General features: G+C 41.9%; 1 protein-coding gene across 2 annotated transcripts in view; it reads right to left on the bottom strand.

The window, feature by feature from the left end:
• The window catches only part of LOC118389370 (cadherin-22-like), a 287,048-nt gene extending 266,244 nt beyond the window's left edge, over positions 1 to 20,804 (bottom strand). For both annotated transcript variants that reach the window (XM_052527250.1, XM_052527251.1), the window contains exon 1: positions 20,676 to 20,804. The gene's annotated coding sequence lies outside the window, so the exon portion shown is untranslated. The remainder of the gene's footprint in view (positions 1 to 20,675) is intronic.
• Between the last annotated feature and the right edge of the window lie 1,039 nt (positions 20,805 to 21,843).

Genomic DNA, 21,843 nt, shown 5'->3' with positions numbered 1-21,843 from the left:
ACAATATATACATATGAGATGAGTAATGCAAAATATGTAAACATGATTAAAGTGACTAGAGTTCGATTTATTAAAGTGGCCAGTGATTGAGTCTATGTTCATAGGTATCAGCCTCTAATGTTCTGGTGATGGCTATTTAACTGTCTGATGGCCTTGAGATATAAGCTGTTTTTCAGTCTTTTGGTCCCAGCTTTGATGCACATGTACTGACCTCGCCTTCTGGATGATAGCGGGGTGAAAAAGCAGAGGCTCGGGTCCTCGATTGATCTTTGTGTTTCGTCATTGTGATTTGTCTAACCCTTTCATACCCACTCAGACCACTCCGACAGTCTTAGCTAAGAGGGGGGGGATTTCAGAATCAAGGGGACAAAAAAAAAACTCATCCGTGATTCGCCATTGTGATTTGTCTAACCCTTTAATATTTACTACAGGGTTACTTGAGGACATGACTGCACACTTCACATTACTACAACGTAAGCATTGAGAAAGACCGAATCAAATACTGAAAAAGAGGCAGTGGGCTTCCTGAAACCCCTTTTTTTCCCCCCCTATTTTTCGTAACATATATTTTCCTCTTTCCATTATAAGGCAAATGTTACTTTTCGTGTTACCTTTAATGTTAATTCTGCTGACGAAACAGCTGTTTGCTATTATGTGTGACATCCTTCCCTCTGTTTAAGGTCATGGAACTTAATCACTTGAGATGAAGTTCCATACTGTGTGGATACTAGGACACTCATGCTACGTCCCAAATGCCACTCTTTTTTCCTATATAGTGCACCACTTTTGACGAGAGCCCTATGGGTCCTGGTCAAAAGTAGCGCACAACATAGGAAATAGGGTGCTATTTGGGAAACAGCCTAGTAATGTACAACCGTCTGACTTTTCTACTTCATCGTCAGTAAACTAGAACTTCCATCACTAGAAACCCAAGTAGTGAAATTGTCCCAAAACCGAATTACATCACTCTCAATTGATTGAAAACTCAAAAAGAGGAGACCAAAAGCATAAAAGAAAGGAGGACTGCGACGATTAATGTCGCTCTCTGAAAAATCCACCTGTTCTCTCTGTTCCAATCAGAGTCGAAGCGGCTTCAAGCTGGGACACTTTCGCAATCCCGGCTCAGAAGCATTGTTGTATCTCGTGGGTATTAACTTACAAAGCCCATTATGCTGTAGAAACAAAGGGAAGTGCACGCAGAATGACAGAAAACGTTGCACATCCAGGCAGAGGCCTTAATCTCCCAAAGATATGCATCATCAGTACAAATCCCAACGTGTGCCAGGATTAAATTAATGTGAGCATGCAGCTGTGCACCATTAAAAAGAAATTCCACTGTCAAATGTGCCATTGTCATATCATAACTTCTTTACACATACAGGGCAGATTCAGCAGTAAACAACCACGCTGGCACACACACACACACACACAAAAAACACTGGATGCATATAAATGCACTTGCACAAACTCAAACACACCCACATATTATCATGCATGTACATATACAAAAGCAAAAAATATCAACAATATCAATGATCATGCACAACCACACAATCACTTTCCAGGGTTCTAAGACTAACCTTTTCCACTAGTGGCACTGGTGCTACCAAATTTCTCTGATGGCACCAGCACGATTTGGTCGCAGATACAGATATTGACCTGAGTCCATTTATAGCATCTTTTATACAATCAATTTCACTTTGTTTTTACCTAACTACATAAGAACATAAGGGTAATTGTTTATTTGAATGCCAAATCTCTTGATAAACTGGGTGAATCAAGATGTAGCCTAGGCCTATTCACAATACAGGTGAATGCATATTCAATAGGAATGTGTGCATGCATTGAGTTATTGAGCTTGTTTCATGAAAAATATGTTTACATTTTCCCCCCAGCAGCATCCTGTGACCTCCACATCTGGCTTATTCCTCTGCGGGATTGTCTGAGATCAGCCATACGGACAGCTGATGAGACTGTGGGATTGCACAACGTAATATTATTTGCACAAATTGTTGTTGTCGTCGTCATCACCAGGGTCTTGACCTTGACTGTGGTTCAGTGTGCAAAACCTCACCTTTGATGGCCACTGGAGAAATGTGCTCTTCACGGATGAATCCCAGTTTCAACTTTACCGGGTAGATGGCAGACAGCATTGCATGGCGTCGTGTGGGAAAGTGGTTTACTGATGTCAACGTTGTGAACAGAGTGCCCCATGGTGGCGGTGGGGTTATGGTATGGGCAGGCATAAGCTACGGACAACGAACACAATTGCATTTTATTGATAGCAATTTGAATGAACAGAGATATCATGACAAGATCCTAAGGTCCATTGTAGTGCCCTTCATCCGCCACCTTGATAATGCACAGACCCATGTCTCAAGGATCTGTACACAATTCCTGGAAGCTGAAAATGTCCCAGTTCTTCAATGGCCTGCCTAATCAACTCTATGCTAAGAAGATGTGTTGCATCTCGGTCTTTCCTGAAACGTGATCGTACGAACTGGCCATGACTGACCAAGCAGACTCAGACCAACTCCACAATGCTGTCTCCCTGCAAGGAGCCACCATTGGAAGACACAAGGAGTTACATCAACGCCATAACGCGACAGATACAATATGGCGATCTGTATACATCTCTATGGCCAACAGGACAGAGAATGAGGAAGTGGATAGAATCTTGTTTCTTATGATTATCAGTCAAATGAACAAATATATCAAATAAATACTGATTACTATGTATAGTTTTGTAAGACTTTAAATGACCAACCACCCATCTTTGGAGTAGTTAGGTCTATTTCCATGTTTTTGAGAGGAGCTGGCTACTGTGGGAGACTTCCAATAATTGCGTTAAACTAACAAATTGCTAACTTCAATCAACTCCTAATTGCACGCAGAGACATAAAATGGTTTCCATGAGTTTGTATGACTGTGGGTAAAATCTCAATCTTGCGGAATAATATTCACCATTCTTTCTGCCATGAGTCATTTACACTGAGTATACGAAACATTAAGAACACCTGCTCATTCCATGACAGACTGACCTGGTGAAAGCTATGATCCCTTATTGATGTCACTGTTAAATCCACTTCAATCAGTGTAAATGAAGGGGAGGAGACAGGCTAAAGAAGGATTTTAAAGCCTTGTGTATCAAGAATGGTACACCACCTAAACGACATCCAGCCAACTTGGCAGAACTGTGGGAAGTATTGGAGTCAACAGGGGCCAGCATCCCAGTGGAACGTTTTCCACACCTTGGAGGGGGTGCTACTCAATATTAGGAAGGTTTTCCTAATGTTTAGTATACTCTTGTGTATAAGTCATATTATAAACTGGGTGGTTCCAGCCCTGAATGCTGATTGGCTGACAACCGTGGTATATGAGAGCGTATACAATGGGTATGACAAAACATTTGTTTTTACTGCTCTAATTACTTTAGTAACCAGTTTATAATACCAATAAGGCACCTCGGGTTTGTGGTATATGGCCAATATACCACGACTAATGGCTGTATCCTGGCACTCCGATGTGTCGTGCATAAGAACAGCCCTTAGCCGTGGTATATTGGCTATATACCACACACCCTCGGCCCTTACTGCTTAGTTATTTTTAAAACGATATCATGATGATACCTGCACACTGTCAAATGCTATTTGCAATCAATGCACATAACCTACTCACCAGATTTTGCAGTCAGTTTTTTCTCCCCATATTCTCGCCTTTTAGCCTTGCCACGGAGAATTGTTCAAATTAAATAAGTTCAATGTGTCATGAATAACTCTCCAAAGTCGTAATGACACAGCTGTAATGGGCAGTAATAGAATGTAATAAGACTAAGCAATTAGCCTCTTAAAATGTTTATCTGACTCCATAAAGATAATTAATTGGCAATATGCAAGAGACTACAGTTGAACTATGTGCAATAAAGTATTATGCATTTAGCTGACTAAGATCACGGAATGGTCATGAGAAGTGAATATCAAAGCAAGTATTATTTAATAACTTTGTCAAATGAACGGGGCAATACTGATATTAACAAAGCATTTTTCGAGGCATGTAGATTCTAAGGTTAACATACAATATAAAGCATGAACAAAGAGATTCTTATTAGGCCAGAGGTCTAGAATCCTAGGAAATGGGAATTGGTCATACTACCTTCCTCCATGAACTGGATACAGGATAATGGTCCTTCTGTAGCTCAGTTGGTAGAGCATGGCGCTTGTAACGCCAGGGTAGTGGGTTCGATCCCCGGGACCACCCATACGTAGAATGTATGCACACATGACTGTAAGTCGCTTTGGATAAAAGCGTCTGCTAAATGGCATATATATATATATATATAGGATAAGAGAGAGAACAAATTTGAAGATGTACCTTTCAACCCAAGACCAAACATCATTGACCAATCAAACGATACCAAATTTACAGTGCAACCTAATCACCAAGGCCCAATCTCCACAGGGTGTCACAGCATTTAAATGCTTGCGAGGGGGATGAGACCAGCGTAAATAAGACATAATTCCTGAGAGGACCACAGTAATTCAGAGGTCACCCTATACAGCTACAAGTAACCACAGAGATCATACATAGGTATAGTTAGCATCAGAGTTATCCTCAGTGAACAAGTTTCAGATATAGTATCCATGTTTGATATCTATAATATTATATAATTACTCATTCAACAGTCAGTCATCTGGATACAGTAACAGATATGCATGTTGTCCACTTGTGCTCCTGGACCATTTGCCAACTCCAGGTGTCAGAGATCTCATCAATTTGGGAAGATCCTACGCAGCCAGACATTTAAATGTGAGTGTGGTCTACAGAGAATGAATCTGGCTTAGCTGTACAACACTACACATAATACATGCATTACCTTCAGAAAGTATTCAGACCCCTTTTTGTTTTTCACATTTTGTTATGTTAAAGCTTTATTCTAAAATGTATTACGTTGTTTTATTTCCTCATAATTCTCATCACAATAATGAAAAAAAAACTGTTTTTTAGAACTGATTGATAAATTATAAAACATCAAAAAACAGAAATATTACATTTACATAAGTATTCAGACCCTTTGCTCAGCACTTTGTTGAAGCACCTTTGGCAGCGATTACAGCATCGAGTCTTCTTGGGTATGAAGCTTGGCACACCTGTGTTTGGGGAGTTTTTCCCATTCTTCACTGAAGATCCTCTCAAGCTCTGTCAGGTTGTATGGGAGCGTTGCTGCAGAGCTATTTTCAGGTCAGAGATGTTCGATCAGGTTCAAGTCCAGGCTCTGGCTAAGCCACTCAAGGACATTCATAGGCTTGTCCCGAAGCCACTCCTGTGTTGTCTTGGCTGTGTGCTTAGGGTCATTGGCCTGATGGAAGGTGAACCTTCACCCCAGTCTGAGGTCCTAAGTGCTCTGGAGCAGGTCTTCATCAAGGATCTCTCTGTATTTTTCCCCCGATCCTGACTAGCTTCCCAGTCCCTGCTGCTGAAAAACATCCCCACAAAATGATGCTGCCACCACCATACCTCACGATAGGGATGGTGCTAGGTTTCTTTATTTTTTGCAAATGGATTAAAAGTTCAAAACAGAAATTAATTGTTTAAGTATTCAGACCCTTTGCTATGAGACTCGAAATTGAGTGCAGCCTGTTTCCATTGATCATCCTTGAGATGTTTCTACAACTTGATTGGAGTCCACTTGTGGTAAATTCAATTGATTGGACATGATTTGAAAAGGCACACACCTGTCTATATAAGGTCCCACAGCTGTCAGTACATGTCAGAGCAAAAGACAAGCCATGAGATCGAAGGAATTGTCAGTAGAAGCTCTGAGACCGGATTGTGTCAAGGCACAGATCTGCGGAAGGATACTGAAACATTTCTGCAGCATTGAAGGTCCCCAAGAACACAGTGGACTCCATCATTTTTAAATGGAAGAAGTTTGGAATCACCAAGACTCTGGCCACTGAATGGCTGCTGAGAGACATGCAAAAACATTGGCCAAAGTATCACAACACAAGCATCATCAAAAAACTGGCCACCCGGCCAAATTAAGCAATCAGGGAAGAACGACCTTGATCAGGGGGGTGACCAAAAACCCGATGGTCACTCTGACAGAGCTTCAGAGTTCCTCTGTGGAGATGGGAGAACCTTCCAGAAGGACAACTACCTCTGCAGCACCTTTATGGTAGAGTGGCCAGACAGAAGCCATTCCTCAGTAAAAGGTACGACAGCCCGCTTGGAGTTTGCCAAAAGGCACATAAAGGACTCGGACCATGAGAAACAAAATTCTCTGGTCTGATGAAACCAAGATTGAAATCTTTGGCCTGAATGTCAAGCAACACGTCTGGAAGAAACCTGGCACCATCCCTACGGTGCCAAGCTTGTAGCGTCATACCCAAGAAGACTCGAGGCTGCAATGCTGCCAAAAGTGCTTCAACAAAGTACTGGGTAAAGGGCCTGAATACCTATGTCAGTGTGATTTTTCAGTTTAAATTCTTTAGAAATTGGTGACATTTAAAAAAAAAAAAGGGCTTTATCAATATGGGGTATTGTGTGTAGATTGATAAAGGGATAAATGATATAATCAATTTTAGAATAAGGCTGTAATGTAACAAAATTCTGAAAAAGTCAAGTGGTCTGTATACTTTCCGAATGCACTGTATATTGGTTTGAAATATATTGCTTTTCTGTATGGAGTGGCTCGGGTGGCTGAGGTCCTTGACGATCCTCTTGGCCTTCCTGTACCACATGGTGCTGTAGATGTCCTGGAGGGCAAACAGTGAGCTCTCTGCGGTTGTGGACGTTGCAATTGCCATACCAGGAGAGAGCACACATCGGAGAGATGAGATGGAGACAGTTTGACCGATTAAGGTAGAAACAGCTATTTAATTTGATCATAAATGTACACTACTACTATTGAGAAAAAAAATACAATAAAATGTATGCATTAGAGCGGTTATTTAATTTTATTCACGGTCTTCATCCATGATGGTCGGTTAAACGGTTGTAACACTTCTACGTGTCGTTTTGCATTATTCAAGGGTGTTAACTTATGTGCAGCATGAGTGATTGGGGAGCTAAAATGATGCAGCCCAGATTCCCAGTGAGTGCAGTGGTTCCCCGGGAACGGCTAGAGCTAGCAATGAGTAAGTGGAGAAGGCATGGAGCAGGCATGGACGGTATAGACGACGCAAGACACATTTGACAGAAGTACTGAAAGCACCAACATTTTTAGCACCGAACCGTTTTTCATGTTCTATAATCGAAAAGGTATTGAAGTTTCGGTATAACATGCAACACTGAACTAATGTCACTGGCTAAAAAAAAATCACTGGCACCCTAGCGACCAATAAAACAAACTGTTTTTGCACTGCCAAGTCAAAGGGTCGCAACTTAGAATGTTTTGGTCGCAGTCTCGAAACCTGACTTTCACTACAACACACAGTTATACACCATGATAAGTAAATTCCATCTTGGTCATGACAGAGTACAAATCACACAAATCGCAGTAATTCTATGTGTAGATGCAGACAGGAAGCAAGGAAGTGTTGTGGTGTCTCTGTTGTCGTAGTGTGTGTTTTGTCCTATATTGTTTATGTATTTTTCATCCCAGCCCCCGTCCCCGCAGGAGGCCTTTTACCTTCTGGTAGGCCGTCATTGTAAATAAGAATTTGTTCTTAACTGACTTGCCTAGTTGAATAAAGGTTAAATTAAAAAATAATATATACTGTATATATAAAAGTAAACTTCTGTAAAAATTTTGGAAATCTGTCCTCCCCATATTGTGCAGTACTTTTGACTAGGGCCCATATGACTCTAGTCAACACTCAGTTTGGAGAGAACACCCGCAGCCCACCAGAGGCATTCCTTTTCAAAGCCATGTTGTACTGAGCAGCTTCCTAACCCTGTTCACTGTGCTACTCAGATGCTCTAGTTTACTTGCCTCCCAGAGTTCTGGGTGCCGAACAGAAGCATTCTGCGCTCGGTCCCACGCAGCAGGGCCCAGTCTGATTCAGCCTCTTTCTCTTCTCTCTCCACTCTCTCCCACACCTCCGCGACAGTGGGTGGGGAGAGAGAAACACACACCCACACTCCAAGTCTCTCCCTCTGTCCCTCCCTCTGTCTCTCGCTCCGTTTCTATCTCTCACACGCACACTCACTCTTTGATTCTCTTTCTATCCTTATCTCTCACACACACACACTGGTTTTTCATACTAGTGCATGTACTACTGTAAATATAAAACCTGTAGCCATCTAATGTTGAGGTGATCAAATTCCTGTGTTGCCCATCTTGATTAGAGACATAGCAATCTGTATTGAAATATAATTTAAATGGTAGGCTCTCTTCTGTGGACTGGCATAACTTGTAGCACATTACAACACATAGAGGGGAAATCCCATAGTCTATGACGTTTAATCAAATCTTCATTGATACTGTATGTGCCTACGCTAAGCATATTTTGATAGGAAATTAACAATATGAAGTTTTGCCTGAGACATTTGTGTTATCAGGTTGTAAGACCTTGAGCTTGCACTGAATGGCTGCTGAGAGACATGCAAAAACATTGGCCAAAGTATCACAACACGAGCATCATCAAAAAACTGCAACTCAATGTGCTGTGGGGCTTTCATTTCGAATAGACTTCTGAGATTGAATGGGGGAAAGCAATGTATTTGTGTAGGGCCAGAGCAGAACTCCCCACAAATTGTGCTTTTGTCTAAACCTCCATATGGCATGACCATGACTCAATATGACAACGGTCATTAGGTAGAAAAACAATGGTCGGAGCTGGGCAGACCCTGGGCAGGGCAAATGTTGCCGGTTGTTCCAGGAGACAAAAAAAAATCTCTTTCAGAGACGGAAAGAGAGGGAGACAGGGGAAAGCGAGAGTGATAGAAGGAACGAGAGAGACAGAGGTATGAGGACCACGGGGGCTGTATAAAGATCTGATATACAGTAAAGCTGTACGAGAGAGACTATTTCTAGCCTGAAAGCTGAAACATCACTATCTGCCGACCTGGTCAACCGCACCGGCCTTCAACATTGCCTTTATAAATAATAACATTGTACTGTGCAATCAATTGTGTAGTACTTCAAGGAATCCCTCAGGAATGAGTAATAATTCTATATTATCCATTAACGTCTGAGTGGGGGACTTGGCAACTTTAGGTGGTGTGATGAAGTCTGTTAGTACGGCATTGATTGATTCTTGTCTGTAATCTGTGATGAGAGCCATTGATCATGTATCAGGCCCTTAGAGCAAGCAGCAACGATCAGCTAGGCAAATAATAGCACAGACACAGAAAGAGAAATGCATCGTCTTACAGGAGAAAGGTTCCAAGTCAAGTCAGACAACAAAAAAACAGAGATGGATGCGATTTGACCAGCAGCTACCCAGACAGCCTACATAGGCAACCAGACAGCCTATATAGGCAACCAGAGGCCAAAGCAGGTGTGACTCTCGCTCCAGTGGCACAGCACTGGGCTAGCATTAGGCCCAAGGTCTCAGCCTAACAGCAAGCCTTCTACTTTATCTATCCACTATCTGTTTCCAGGCAAACCCCAGGCCGAATGGACTGTATGACCACCACAGAATGTGTGAATGAGTGAGTCTGTGCATACCTGGGGGCCTATGAACAGACCACTAATGTTGAAATGGAATTTATGACCATCCCAGAATGTGCCACCAAAGCATAATTCAGAAACTTAAAATGTGAAACTTTATGCAGTTTTGTACCAGTGGGGCTTATGTGGCTTTTCGATCTTCTGAAAGTATGGTACTTGATTTTCATGTGCCTGAATCCTGAAATTGGGATGCAAACTAATCATTGCAATTTGCAATTGCTTTCCTAAGTAAAGCTAACAGGCCTTTGATTTATTAACGCACCCTGAAATTAGAATCATATCAAACAGATACCACATTTTAAAACAGCTATTTGCCAAATAAACACTTTTTATGACACTTAGACACCGGAACACTTTTGTCCGAAGCCTTCTTTATCATAAACAGTTGCAGATGAAAATACTAGCAAAGTGAGACAAGCAAAGCGTAAATTTTCAATCTGCTGCTCTCTCTGACAAATGCCAAATGTCCTCCACAAAAGCTAAATTGCTCTGGAAACACCCAGCTTGGTGATAATCATAGAAAATTCACACGACATCCTATTGAAACGATCAGAATAAACACAATGGCAAAATCATGTTATTTTGTTGATGCTTTCAGCATCATTCTAGCACTTACGAGCACTTCAGAGAGATTCAGGTGGGTCTTGGCAAAATGGCCTAAGTGCTGCTATTACAAAGATGCAATGTTGCCAGTTTGCGCCATTACATTCTTTCATTTACAATTATGTTTCTGACCATGAAAATTCAGCGCATCTTACTAAACGACGGGGGCTAGCAATGTAAATGTAATATGACCATTATGTGTGTGATTTGGTTATATGTTAATAGGATAGACAACAATATGGACGTCAAAATGTTGATTTCAAAACATGCACATTTGAGGAATCACCCACAAATTATAGAACATCTTTGAACGTATTGGATAGATACGAGCAAGCTGGTAATACTGCAGCTCCACCTTTACCTGTGATAGGCAAAACAATATGCCTATCCAATCCTTCTAGAGCAACAAGTGCCTAGGGAACTGGGGGACTACAGGGGTTTTGTTAAAATATTAAGGTTACAGTAAATGTCAGGGTGATGGGATGGCATGTCAGCTGTGCTCCTTTAGTCACACCCCATCTGTGTCACGAATCCTCTAAACAACCCGGAAGCGAAAGCCACCATATCTTCCTAGCAGATGAGCCTGGTTCCTAACGCCTCGATCACACCGATAGTGTTATTGAGCATAATGGCATCACCTGGATGTGTGTGTAACAAAAGTTCAACATTCACTTTCTGCTACCATGTCTGTCAATGCCTACAGTCTTACTCATACGTTCGATAACCCACTGCAACTGCTTTCGCAACGCAATGCTGCAAGACAAAACGCATCATTCCATTGGAAATGAATATACTTCCGGTGTACCAAAATGCAATGGCACTATCAGTGTGCTCGAGGCGTAAGGTTATAACCCAGAGAGCGTGAAGTATACGAGCCGATCACCCACTGGTCCTGGGCCAGAGACACTGGAGCTGGTGTGGATCAGTGTGGAGTACTGAAGATGAACTAACCGATGCACGGAGCCCAGAACAACTAAACAACCTAATAGTCTCCACTCCAGTCATTAATCCTCTCTCGTTTGTAACCCGTCTGTCATCTTTACAACCCCAGCGGCTACATCAATCAGTCCCCCCCCCCCCCCACACACACATTCCTTCCTTTCATCTCCCCCACCTCCCTCCTCCACTGGCTGAGGTTTATACCCATGATTTGTAAATGGTAATCAATGTCCCACAATGGTGGACTGCTTCATCGCAACAATTTATCCCAGGGTTGGGTGGGTGTCTAGGATCGGCTAGGAGGCTGCCCCCAGAGAAGCCAGATATGCATTCAGGGGAGGTACATAAATAACAATAAATCAACAAGGGTTTCATTTGACCCTTGAAATGTACATACTACTTACAGCAGTCCTAAGCTATAATAGAATATGACAGTGTCAGATGTAATAGACAACATCAATTTGTCTCGACTTGGGAGCCCATTGTTCGCAAATACTGTGTCGCATTATACACCACATTATGATGTCACCTGATTTATCCTCGTACAGTCACTATGTAATTAACTAGAAAGTCGGGGCACCACGAAATAATGTTTAAATAACTCTTAAAGACCTGTCAATATTTAATCGTCACCGTATTCAGTCTCATCTGAAAGTTGTAAATTCTTAGTTATCTTCACGAACCCTGGCTAACAAGTTGAATCAGCAATACCAATCTTGGTTTAATTCTTTATTTACTAAATACCTAAATAATCACACAGAATTACATCTACACAGAATGGATCATACATTGAATACTAATTATCATAAAGGAAAATGTCCTTAGCGGATGGAACAGATATGACGACTGGTTACACAAAGAAAGGGGGTTGGGTTTGAGAGAAAAAGAGCGGGAGGAAAAAGTAACAAAGGAAGAAGCAATGCTATCGTAAATACAGTATCTCATGCATTCTAAATAACTGCCCATTTGAAAAAGGAAAATGCAATAAATACAGTATTTATTTGGTGATCTGGAGTGTGGTAGAATGGATACTCTGTCCATCCTCTACAAGTTGGTTGGCAGCTGTAAACGTGGGAGCTCAGCTGAGGTTGGCTTAGAGAGCTCAGCTGAGGTTGGCTTAGTTCTGTTGGTGATCTTGTCCTTTTAACGCAGGGACCGCAAGTCCTCACATCCTTGGAACAGAAAGTTACAATTCCGTAAAGGGGCTTATATAGGGTTGGGAGAGAGAGCCGTGTTTCATAGTATACAACCAATGTCTGTTCACATGGGCGGGGCCACTGAGTTGAGCATAGTTCACTCATGAAAACCAATTCTCTCATTTAGAAGCTAAAATTACATTTAAACATTTAAATTGCACAACAATTATGTCTCAGACAACAACGTATCTGACATCATATTCATCAAGTACCAACGCATATTTTCAACCGGTTGGATTACCAAAATATGGTTCCATTTCCCATCTTTTGATGTTACCAAAGGCTTTCCAGAGTCCCTCTCTAGAATAGAAAGGGAAAGGTATTTATGGGGGTCATAAACCTCCCCCAACAGGCCAACGTCATGACACCTGTTTCAGAGAAATGTAATCATTGAATATTGTAAGAGCTTTCATTGTCTGCTTATAAGCCCCCTTTATTTATCCGATGGTTCAGACTTTGGGTACATGGCGAATACTGTAATAACGGCACATGTTCTGAATTGCTGAACAAATAGTTATATTGACTACGTCCGTCCTAGCTCACTCATTAATGTCTTAATCAAAATTACGTATTGACTCTTATCCGTTCGTCGTCCCCTTATGAAATAGTTTTGTACATCTCAATTGTCATATCAGCTGACTTGTTTTTTTAAAGGCAGTTAATGAGGCTGAATTATGCAGGCCAGAAAAGGCTCCGCTGATAGCCAGGTGTAGCAGTGGTACAGATTCACTCCCTGGTGCTAAAAATCATTTATACAAGCCCAAACAGTTTGTGGGCACCGTTTGTCACCGTTACAGTGCAAATAATATATTGCTTAGTGTTGTGTTGTGCTCTTTAGTGGCTATGCTGGCATGCATCAAAATATTTTGGGGGGAGTTTGCCACACCAAGATTTACATGCTAAAATTGCCACTGATTCTTCCTACTTCCCGGTATGTGATTCTATCAATTAAGAATCTTGGCAAACTATGTGCTTGGAATACTAATAGCTTTGAATAAGCAGACACAGCTTGAAGTAAACTTTGCAGCACTGAGATTCGGGATAAACATGTATTGTTTACCATGCAGTAAACATGTATTGAAGTGAAAAGACAATTTCAGTACCCTACATGCATACACAGTGAAGCAATATTCATGTCCTCTTAATATAGAGCCATTCTTAAAAAACACCCCTTCGTGCACCCTCGTCGTAAAGTGTTACCTATAGTTACTAAAACCCAGGCACGCAACATTCACATGCCTCCCCCAACCCCAAACATTCTGAAATTATATTTTGTCCCCCCCAGCTTTATCATTGGAATGTGACAAATCGAGGAAACAATGTGCTTTTGGACAATGTGGACTCCTCCGAGCGGTCGGGTAGGCTGTTTGGTGTAGAAGTTGACCGATTAATCGGCATGGCCAATTAATTAGGGACGATTTCAAGTTTTCATAATAATCGGCAATCAACATTTTTGGAAGCCGATTATGGCCGATTACATTGCACTCCACACGGAGACTGCGTGGCAGGCTGACCACCTGTTACGCAAGTGGAGCAAGGAGCAACGGTAAGGTGCTATCTAGCATTAAATGTATCTTATAAAAAACAATCAATCTTAACATAATCACCAGTTAACTACACATGGTTGATGATATTACTAGTTTATCTAGTTTGTCCTGCATTGCAAATAATCAATGTTAATTTAACATCGAATCACAGCCTATTTTGCCAAACGGGTGATGATTTAACAAGCACATTCTCAAAAAAGCACTGTCGTTGCACCAATGTACCTAGCCATAAAAAAAAGCAATTCACAAGTATATTTTTTTAAACCTGCATATTTAGTTAAAAGAAAGTAATGTTAGCAGGCCATATTAACGAGGGAAAATGTGTCACTTCCCTTGCGTTCTGTGCAAGCAGAGTCAGTGTATATGCAGCAGTTTGGCCGCCTGGCTCGTTGCGAACTGTGTGAAGACCATAATTAATTTGCCAGAATTGTACAAAATTATGACAATGTACCAGCAATATTTAGAGTTATGGATACCACCAGTTCTATAAAATACGTAACGGTTCCGTTTTCACTGAAAGAATAAACGTTTTGTTTTCTAAATGATTGTTTCCGGATTTGACCATATTAACCTAAGGCCCGTATATCTGTGCGCTTATTATATTATAATTAAGTCTATGACTTGATGTTTGATAGAGCAGTCTGACTGAGCGGTGGTAGAGAGCAGCAGGCTCGTAAGCATTCATTCAAACAGCACTTTCCAGTGTGTGCCAGCAGCTCTTCGCAATGCTTGAAGCACAGCGCTGTTTATGACTTCAAGCCTATCAACTCCCGAGATTAGGCTGGCAATATTATAGTGCCTATAAGAACATCCAATAGTCAAATGTATATGAAATACAAATGGTATAGAGAGAAATAGTCCTATAGTTCCTATAATAACTACAACCTAACATTTCCTAACTGGGAATATTGAAGACTCATGTTAAAAACTTTGCCACCTTCTCCTCCCTCCTGAATCCTCCTCCCTCTCTGCAGATGACTTCGTCAACCATTTTGAAAAGAAGGTCGACAACATCCGATCCTCGTTTGTTAAGTCAAACGACACCGCTGGTTCTGCTCACACTGCCCTACCCGGTGCTCTGACCTCTTTCTCCCCTCTCTCTCCAGATGAAATCTCGCGTCTTGTGACGGCCGGCCGCCCAACAACCTGCCCGCTCGACCCTATCCCCTCCTCTCTTCTCCAGACCATTTCCGGAGACCTTCTCCCTTACCTCACCTCGCTCATCAACTCATCCCTGACCGCTGGCTACGTCCCTTCCGTCTTCAAGAGAGCGAGAGTTGCACCCCTTCTGAAAAAACCTACACTCGATCCCTCCGATGTCAACAACTACAGACCAGTATCCCTTCTTTCTTTTCTCTCAAACTCTTGAACGTGCCGTCCTTGGCCAGCTCTCCCGCTATCTCTCTCAGAATGACCTTCTTGATCCAAATCAGTCAGGTTTCAAGACTAGTCATTCAACTGAGACTGCTCTTCTCTGTATCACAGAGGCGCTCCGCACCGCTAAAGCTAACTCTCTCTCCTCTGCTCTCATCCTTCTAGACCTATTGGCTGCCTTCGATACTGTGAACCATCAGATCCTCCTCTCCACCCTCTCCGAGTTGGGCATCTCCGGCGCGGCCCACGCTTGGATTGCGTCCTACCTGACAGGTCGCTCCTACCAGGTGGCGTGGCGAGAATCTGTCTCCTCACCACGCGCTCTCACCACTGGTGTCCCCCAGGGCTCTGTTCTAGGCCCTCTCCCATTCTCGCTATACACCAAGTCACTTGGCTCTGTCATAACCTCACATGGTCTCTCCTATCACTGCTATGCAGACGACACACAATTAATCTTCTCCTTTCCTCCTTCTGATGACAGGGTGGTGAATCGCATCTCTGCATGTCTGGCAGACATATCAGTGTGGATGACGGATCACCACCTCAAGCTGAACCTCGGCAAGACGGAGCTGCTCTTCCTCCCGGGGAAGGACTGCCCGTTCCATGATCTCGCCATCACGGTTGACAACTCCATTGTGTCCTCCTCCCAGAGCGCTAAGAACCTTGGCGTGATCCTGGACAACACCCTGTCGTTCTCAACTAACATCAAGGCGGTGGCCCGTTCCTGTAGGTTCATGCTCTACAACATCCGCAGAGTACGACCCTGCCTCACACAGGAAGCGGCGCAGGTCTAATCCAGGCACTTGTCATCTCCCGTCTGGATTACTGCAACTCGCTGTTGGCTGGGCTCCCTGCCTGTGCCATTAAACCCTACAACTCATCCAGAACGCCGCAGCCCGTCTGGTGTTCAACCTTCCCAAGTTCTCTCACGTCACCCCGCTCCTCCGCTCTCTCCACTGGCTTCCAGTTGAAGCTCGCATCCGCTACAAGACCATGGTGCTTGCCTACGGAGCTGTGAGGGGAACGGCACCTCAGTACCTCCAGGCTCTGATCAGGCCCTACACCCAAACAAGGGCACTGCGTTCATCCACCTCTGGCCTGCTCGCCTCCCTACCACTGAGGAAGTACAGTTCCCGCTCAGCCCAGTCAAAACTGTTCGCTGCTCTGGCTCCCCAATGGTGGAACACACTCCCTCACGACGCCAGGACAGCGGAGTCAATCACCACCTTCCGGAGACACCTGAAACCCCACCTCTTTAAGGAATACCTAGGATAGGATAAAGTAATCCTTCTCACCCCCCTTAAAAGATTTAGATGCACTATTGTAAAGTGGCTGTTCCACTGGATGTCATAAGGTGAATGCACCAATTTGTAAGTCGCTCTGGATAAGAGCGCCTGCTAAATGACTTAAATGTAATGTAAATGTAAAAGGAACCACCAGCTTTCATATGTTCTCATGTTCTGAGCAAGGTACTTAAACGTTAGCTTTCTTACATGGCACATATTGCACTTTTACTATCTCCATCACTGTTTTTGCATTATTTAAACCAAATTGAACAGGTTTCATTATTTATTTGAGACTAAATAGATTTTTATTGATCTATTATATTAAGTTAAAATAAAAGTGTTCATGCAGTATCGTTGTAATTGTCATTATTACAAAGTATAGGTAAAAATCTGCTGATTAATCGTATCAGTGTTGAAAAATCTGAATCGGTCGACCTCTAGTTTGGAGTGTTTATCCGAACGGATTAAAAATATATATAGTATTCAGACCCATTGACTTGATCCAAAATGTGTTACGTTATAGCCTTATAAATTATAAAACTGCTTATCGTTTTTCCCCCTCATCAATCTACACACAATATCCCATAATGGCAAAGCAAAAAACTGTTTTTTAGACATTTTTCCAGATTTTTGTGATTTAAAAAAAATATATAACATTTACATAAGTATTCAAACCCTTCACTCAGTACTTTGTTGAAGAGCCTTTGGTAGCGATTACAGCCTCGAGTCTTGTTGGGTATGACGCCAAGCTTGGCACAACTGTATTTGGGGAGTTTCTCCCATTCTTCTCTGCAGAATATCTTAAGCTCTGTTAGGTTGGATGGGGAGCGTTGCTGCACAGCTATTTTCAGCTCTCTCCAGAGATGTTAGATCGGGTTCAATTCTGGGCTCTGGCTCGGCCACTCAAGGACATTCAGAGATTTGTCCCTTACTTTGTCTTGGCTGTGTGCTCTTTGTCCTGTTGGAAGGTGAACCTTCGCCCCAGTCGGAGGTCCTGAGCGATCTGGAGCAGATTTTCATCAAGGAGCTCTCTTTACTTTGCTCTCTTCATCTTTGCCTCGATCCTGACTAGTCCCGCAGTCCTAGCCATTGAAAATCATCCACACAGCATGAGGCTGCTACCACCATGCTTCACCGTAGGGATGTTGCAAGGTTTCCTCCAGACGTAATGCTTGGCATACAGGCCAAAGAGTTCAATATTGGTTTCGTCAGACCAGAGAATCTTGTTTCTCATGGTCTGAGAGTCTTTAGGTGCCTTTTGGCAAACTCCAAGCGTGCTGTCATGTGTCTTTTACTGAGGAGTGGCTTCTGTCTGGTCACTCTATTATAAAGGCCTGATTGGTGGAGTACTGCAGAGATGGTTGGCCTTCTGAAAGGATCTCCCATCTCCACAGAGGAACTCTAGAGCTCTGTCAGAGTGACCATCAGGTTCTTGGTCACCTCCCTGACCAAGGTCATTCTCCCACGATTGCTCAGTTTAGCCGGGCAGCCAGCTTTAGGAAAAGTCTTGGTGGTCCCAAACTTCTTCCATTTAAGAATGATGAAGGCCACTGTGTTCTTGGGAACCTTCAATGCAGAAGTATTTTGGTACCCTTCTGTGCATAGACACAATCCTGTCTCGGCGCTCTGTGGACAATTACTTCAACCTCATGGCTTGGTTGTTGCTCTGATATGCACTGTCAACTGTGGGACCTTATATAGACAGGTGTGTGCCTTTCCAAATCATGTCCAATCAATTGAATTTTCCACAGGTGGACTCCAATCAAGTTGTAGAAACATCTAAAGGATGATCAATGGAAACGGGATGCACCTGAGCTCAAGTCTCATAGCAGATGAGTCTCATAGGAAATGGTCTGAATACTTATGTAAATAATGTATTTCTGTTTTTAATTTTTAATACAGTAGCAACATTTAAAAAATGTTTTTGCTTTGCCATTGTGGGGTATTGTGTGTAGATTGATGAAAAAAATAAATTTTAGAATAAGGCTGTAATGTAACAAAATAGGGAAAAAGTCAAGGGGTCTGAATACTTTCCGAAGGCACTGTATTATATGTCCCTCTCCCTTCTAAAACCAAAGTTGTGCCTCTGCTAAAACCGATTCACCACCTCTGTCAATATGGGTTCAAGGTCGATCCCTAAGCCCTTTGAGAGTCTGCTGATTATTATTGTGGATCAACATCTAATTGTATTAATACAGCCATTGATTGGATGGTGAGAGAAAGTTCTGGCTGAGTGGTAGCCTAAAAGTGAAAACTAGCAGCCCCCAAAAGCTCTCAAGGATTCAACTCAGACACTTCTGACCTCCAGCAAGGTCAGAAACTAATAACCCGACTTAAAACGTACATAGCAGCCCCCCTTCCCATCACAAATCAGACTCTAATACCTCTACATTGGTCCCTCTTATTGGAAGCAGGCTGTATTTCATTGGGAGAGTAAGGGCATAGGGGCCTATTCATGATCAATGGTAAGCTGTAAAATAAATGGTTTGGTCAATGAAAGGTCAAGAACAATTCAAGATAATAAATAATTGGGCTGCACACACCAAGCAGCCAATACTTGACTTGCATCAGAGATAAGAGTCTATGAAAACGAGTTGATACATTTCAGTTAGTTGATACATTTCGAGACAAATCAACATTTACCCCAAGGAAAATGCAAAACATTGCAAAGTAGGTCATAAACATTATGAGTCTGAATGACCAGCTCTGGAATGGTTGACACAATAAATCTCCTTGCAACACTGTACTTTTCTGAAGGATATGTAAGCACATTCATGGAACAATGGAATTGTGGTGTAGGCCGACAGATTATGAAAGGATTCAGGAGTCAATCAATGCTTTCTTGATTGATTTCTAACTACCCAGAGTTATACAGCATATGTTGGATGCACTTGGCAATAGAAAGGCCAAAATTGTATATAAAACTCATAATTTATGACTGAGTAGGTCTATTATGAAACATCCTCTGATGTATGCTATAGAAGAGTCACATGGTAAACCATAAGATATAGTCTAACTAATACAAATGGTCCCAGTTTTGGGTGAAATTTCAAACAAAGAAACGCAGATAGCAAATAACCGAGATGTGTTGTTTTACACATCAAATATTCAATCACATTATAACTGGAGGTTTACTCATACTACTACCACTACTACTACAGCTACTACTACTACTAATAATAATAATAATAATACATTTTGAATATGCTGCTTTGACGGGTAGCCTTGCAACGGGTAGCCTAATGCACAAGTCCAATTTCCATGCACACAGGAGTCCGCGCATCAAGTGTCAACTCCACTCGTTTTCAGGATGTGAGAAATTCGCCAACAAACAATTCCAATACAAAATCATTTCTAGACAATAACACATATGCTGTGAACTAACAGTCGCTCCATAAAGTGTGTATAATTTCGTTCTCTCCCCTTACCTAGCGCAAATAAAAATCTGCAGTGCATATCCTTATTGGGTTTGAAGTCGATAGGCTATCAATCTATACAATAATGTAATCGCATAGGCTACCGTAGGACTACCATGCAATAGTGATTTTGTCGCAATGCCCTAGCTCATTTCCCAAAGTAAAGTGCCATTTGAACTATTTTTTTATTTTACTTTTATTCCTCGAAATCCATGCGCAATCATTGAGCTTGAGAACAAATAGCCTATACATATTGCGCAACACATTACGCTTTTTTATTTAAACATATACATATTTGAGAATATCTTCAGACATAATTATGTTTTAAACAAGCAGCGAACAAGTTCACTGTAAACCGATTATTCAGATAATGAAGACCGAACATTATGCACGGTCAATATTTCACTTGAGATATCTATCCGCCTTCATCAGTGTAGCAAATAGCAACAAGTTCAGCCTTTGATTTAATTGTATCGTTAATAGAGCATAACTAATGAGATCATATCCATGATAACTTTCCAGGTCGGTTAACTCTGGTCGGTCGACATAGGAAACTATCAATTTAGAATTTTAGTTCCACTCTTTTCCCTTGACTACAGACATTGAGGAAGGAAAAGAGCTCGTACTGAAGTTGCTCTTACAGACGGTTATAAATGTCCAAAATAAATGCAAAAGTAGACCAAACATTATGTTCCTACCTTTTTACGTGGGAAAATGTCAAAGCAGACTCGGGTAGCAAGTTGGGAGAGACTGTTCCTTTTTATCCGACTTGTGTTTTTCGAAAATATATGATCCCCTATGAGGAGCAGTCCTAGCAGGAGCAGCGCGGACAGTCTGAAGCGCTCTCTTCTCTGCCACCACGTTGGTATCTAAGTGCCCTTTTCGAGAGAACAGGAAAAAAAAGCCTCTTGCGGCGATGGAGAGAACTTGAAAATTAAAGTGAGAGAGGGAGAGAGAGTGTTGAAAGAGAAATGGTGAGAATAAGCCTTGCCGCATAAACAACGATTTATTTATGATGAGTAGGCTTTGATTGCCCATGGTGCATATAAACCTAGAACACTAAAGACAAAAAATTAAAGTATTTGTCATTATTTGATCTTAGGGAATCACACAACTGAGAGGCATGGCTCGGAACCAGACACGTGTGGTGTGCTAGAAAAACATTCCCAAATTGGAGAGGCCAAATTATAGTTATCTTATCTAGAAGTTATCTTTCTGCTGGCTATACAAGTTCAAATCGGTGGTAAATGTGTGTTGCACTAATGGGGAAAACGAATTTATATAATACATGACAGTATGGACTCAAGCAGCAAGCTACATTTGACATTAATTAGACCCATACAGGAGAAACATAAACATAGTTACTGTTAACAATACGGGAAGGTTTAGTCAGAGATGATTGATGGGAGATTGAGCCAATGACTATCTGGACTTTCTCCCAAATTTCTATTGGTTTTGGGACTATCTCTTGACTTTACTATGAGATTAACAAAAGCCATTTTTGGGAGGAAGTGTCTGGTGCATGAGATTACATGATGAGTTACATTGCCAGTGACCTAAAGACTTAGATTCCCGTTCTAAGGCTTTAGCTCAGCACGGTCACACATGCTAAAGGTACATCTGCAAAGAGGGATGCAGTAAGGAGCAACTCAAACATTATTCCTGATATAGATAGTCACACAAAGGACAACTGTAAAAGCAGCAGAGACAATGGAGAGACCCTTGCAAGAATACTATTTTACAACAAAATAAGAGCCAATCAAATCATCAAATCAAATTGTATTTGTCACATGCACCTAATAGAACAGGTGTAGACTACCATGAAATGCTTATTTACAGTGCAAGCCCTTTCCCAATAACGCAGAG

The sequence above is a fragment of the Oncorhynchus keta genome, chromosome 10 (assembly GCF_023373465.1).
Source record: "Oncorhynchus keta strain PuntledgeMale-10-30-2019 chromosome 10, Oket_V2, whole genome shotgun sequence".
Classification (NCBI taxonomy): domain Eukaryota; kingdom Metazoa; phylum Chordata; class Actinopteri; order Salmoniformes; family Salmonidae; genus Oncorhynchus; species Oncorhynchus keta.
Note: the sequence above shows the minus strand (reverse complement) of the source record. Positions and strands in the feature narration are given on the sequence as shown.